Source organism: Triticum aestivum, chromosome 7D, assembly GCF_018294505.1.
Source record: "Triticum aestivum cultivar Chinese Spring chromosome 7D, IWGSC CS RefSeq v2.1, whole genome shotgun sequence".
In the NCBI taxonomy this organism is placed as follows: domain Eukaryota; kingdom Viridiplantae; phylum Streptophyta; class Magnoliopsida; order Poales; family Poaceae; genus Triticum; species Triticum aestivum.
This window is the reverse complement of record NC_057814.1, coordinates 74,688,322-74,692,666: the sequence shown is the minus strand read 5'-3', so window position 1 is coordinate 74,692,666 and position 4,345 is coordinate 74,688,322.

Genomic DNA, 4,345 nt, shown 5'->3' with positions numbered 1-4,345 from the left:
TCTTTTGCAATCGTGGTTCCGGTCATATTGATATTCTTTGATTCCTTTTCTCAGACAAGTTAAAGCACTTGTCTTCTGTAGATTAATGCATCTCCGCAACCTCTATTTTTATCTTCCCTTGAGTATTACCCTCTAGTATCTCGAGAATAACAAGGAACTGTCTTGCTTACTATGAGTCTTCATCTAGTATAACTTCTCACCGATTTCAGTTTCCCCTCAAGTTTTGAGTTATTAGTCACTCAAGAACACCGATAAGTGAATCGATTCCACACTCTGTTTCAATAACTCTAAGTAATTGTTGCTGCTTACGAGTTTAATAATCCTTCAAGTCATTCCTAGCCTGTTAGGCTATATCATTTTTGTGATGATTTTAACTGTGTTACCTGGTCCTTCTTCTCAGAGCACAAATTTCGACGATGAGGTAATCTTACGTCGATCTTCCTCGTCATATCTTTTCGCCTTGAACAACAAGCTGGATTTCTAGTTTGTGTCGTACCCGTGGTTCTAGTAAACTTTCGCTTTATCATTCCTTGACTTGATGTTATCGTCGATTGATTACATCTTCATGAAATCTCTCGACAAATGTGTCATGATCATCATCAACATTCTGAGCTCTTCCAGGATATTAATCGAATTCATGATGAGAAATGCAATCCTTGCCCCTCGATGATTTGTGTTATCATCGACAACATCCTTGCCTTCCCCAACACAAACTTGTTCATATAATTTTGGAAATACATCCTTTTTGACATGTCGATGGATTGTTGCTGAGCTCGTTGTCCACACCCTCATCTTTTCCTTGCTGAAATTGTATGACTTATTTTCTAAGTTGTTTCCGATGGATCCTTTGTGTATCCAAAGTATGACCTTTGCTTGAAAACCATGTCAATGCTATCTCGAAGCATGTCTGTGGTAATCTGATCTTCAATAAGAACATTTGAAGCACGATACTAAATTTTCTTTTTCAATTATCCAAACCCCGTTGTATGGGTAATGTCATGAAATTCCTATCCCCTTACCTAAATGGTTTTATACTTCTATCCTGTCATGGATATCATGCTCTGCTTGTCCTTGGGAAGGATATACTCCTGAAATATGTGTTTAAAAACATTTTCCTTTCCATTGTTCTATTTAATCTGATAATTGCATCTTCCTTTCCATTGTCTTGTTTAACCTTTCTTGTGATCTATATGATCTAAGCAGAAATAATTCCCTGCTTGTGTAGACACCTCGGTGTATAACTCTGTTAGTAAGAGACCCTATTACTACCGTTGACAACATTCTGGTAACCACCGATGGACGAGAACTTTGCCTATTGGTCCACCTCGTTTTTACGAGCAGGAATATGGTTCTCTTCGTCCCTCGCCCTTGGTACCGACGTTGTTGCCGACATAAGTGACAGGCTATCCTCTGACATGCCTTGCTACCATGACCGTATGAGATGTCACCACTCTTCCAACTCTTAACCCGCATGGTGGGCCCATAAACCACAGTTCCACAGGATCGAAACCGACTCTCATGTACACCCTTGTTTCTAAAAGATATTCCTCATGCTTGGCTTCATTTGTAATTCACGATCCACCTTCCAAGAGATCATCAAATCTGGTATCAGACGCAATACTTATTCTCGTTGCTCTGGACCCCTTTACACTTTGTTTCAGGCATCAAACGATTGCCTACCCGCTCGAAACTTCCTATTGTACCTTCATATTTTGCTCTCGATGTTTTCTTAAGTTTCAACTCAAGAGATACTTCTGCCGCTTTCCCTGAATTGTTCACCAGATAATTAACCCTATAAGGGTCAGTTCTCCCGAAGTTACTATTTACTTCCCCACTTAAATCTTGGGACGAGATTTCTTGTAGTGGATGAGATTTGTAACACCCCCGGTGTCATGCTACAGTAATCCCCTGTTAATGGTGCCATGTCACCATGTTACTGTTGCTAATCTTCACTTGATCCAAATCACAATTCAAATTCAAATCTAATCTAAAGTCAAAAATTCATATTTGTCAGACATGAAATCTAAAATGTTCATCATGTGGCAAATAATCCATAACTAATATTGGTGGTGAACCAACATTTTTGCAAAATGTTTAAGTGGCCTAAACTACTTAAAACAGTGACCTAAGCAATAATTTAAATGCCTTTTTAATTTATAAAAGTGGCAAACTTTTCAAAAGCCTCACAATGTTTTTTGTGGAAGTGCACAAATTCTTGAAATTGTTTTGGCCAGTGGCATAATTTTGCAAAGTCATTAGTGGCTAAAAGAAAATGCAAAAGCTCCTGAGAAAAAAAAAACAGAAAAAAGGGAACCCCCCTGCCCCTGGGCCTAAGGCCACAGAGGCAGGCCCATCTCCCCTCCCGGGTCGCTCTCCTTTCCCTCATGTTCCCCCGGTGCGCACCGCTACAGGGGCTCGTCGCCGCCCGACCACCTCGCCGTCCCCGCCGACGGGATAAGGCCGCCACGCCCACGCCTCCTCGGTTCCCTCTCCCACTCACCTCGCTCTCCCTCTTGGCCTCTCCCTCTCCCCTCAAATCCACCTCTCCCCTCTCCTCTCACTCGATCCCGAGCGCGCCCGTCGCATGGCCCCGTCCTAGCTGCGGCCATCGTCGCCTCCTCGCCTCACCACCGTGCCAGCTCGCTCCGCCTCCATCCTCTATGTCGTCTGCAACCACAGGAGCGAGACGGGAGCCACCACAGCGAGGGGATCGAGCTCATCCACGTCTTCGGTCGCCGGTGATCCTCGTCGTCTCCGGCAAACCCTGCAGCTACTAATCCGTCGAGGGTCTCTCATGGCCGCTCGGTGAGCTCCACGCCTTCCTTCCGCCTCTTCTCTGTGCTGCCTGTCGTCGCCCGTAGCCGCCGCGCCATGTTTGCCCGAACGGAGCTCCGCCGTCGTTGCTGCTGCTATCACCACCGACGCTGTCGAGCTCAACTGGGCTAGCAGTCGTGCTCGCCGTAGCCGTAGGATTCGAACGCGCCATTTGCCGCTGCTCGCCGTGCCCGGAGTCGCTGTTTCAATACTCACCCGAACGTCACCGCCGCCTGCGCTCGTCGTCGGTGTGCCTCCGGTGACCAAATGGTCACGGGCCAGCGCCCCTTGCACTCGCCGCCTCACGTCCGTCTCGCCTGGCCTCTCAATTCGCTCGCTAACGCGCTGCATCGCTGTTTCCTCTCGCGCCTGACTCCGGCCGTCCGCCGATGAGCTCGCCGCACTCGATTCCGGTCACCTTGCCGCCACAACCACCACCGTTGGACGTGGCGCAGCCGTAGCTTTCGAACGCGTCCGAAAACTCGAGGAACGGTGCCCTGTTCATGTTTTCTGACCACCTCCCGAGTCACGCCGCCGCGTTTTGCCTTGCCGACGTCGCTCCGGTGCCGTCCGTCGACGTGGCTAGGCGGGGCCCACCCCTGGGTCACTGCCAGTGGGCCATGGGGGCCCCATTGACTGGGTTGACCCAGTCAACATGCTGACTGGGCATCCCAGTGGCACTGACATGCGGGCCCCACCGCATAATTAAACTAATTAAAATGATTTTATAAATAAACTTAATTAGTTAGTTTAATGGGTCACTGACATGTGGGGCCCAGCTGTTAATTAACTCTGTTTAATTAAAATAAACCTCCGTTAGCCCCACTGTTTAGGACAAGTGGGCCCCACTGGTCATTTTGACCAGTCAACTGGTCTGTTCACTCTGACGTCGCAGTGACAACATGCTGACGCACTAATCTCTTTCTGTTAAAATAAACAAATCCAGAAAATGGTTTAATCTTTGAAAACTCATAGGAAATAAACCGTAGCTCGGATGAAAATGTTTTCTACATGAAAGTTGCTCAGAAAAATCCAACAAATCCGAATACGCGGTCCGTTCATATGTCAGATGGCTCTAACTATCTGAACATGGAACTTTCCCCCTCCGGTCATCTGTCTGACACAGGTCCGGAACCGGGAAAACATTCCCGGTTGAATTTCCCCTTCACCTATATCGTGTAGCCGTAGGTTATGTCACACCCGACACAACATATTGCCATGTTATGCATTATGATGCTTTGTTTGCTTTATATTTATTGTTTCTCCCCCCTCTTTTCTCCGGTAGACCCCGAGACCAATGTTGTCCCTGTGATCGACTACGTCAACGACGACACTTCTCCCTTTTCAGCAGAGCTTCCAGGCAAGCCCCCCCTTTGATCATCCCGATATCGCCCATTCCATTCTCTCATGCCTGCATTAGATTTTGCTACTGTAATTGTTTGCTCCTATTCTGATGCATAGCCTGCTTTTGTATCTGCTGTTGTACCTTATCTGCTTACTCTAAACTGCTTAGTATAGGTTGGTTAGTGAT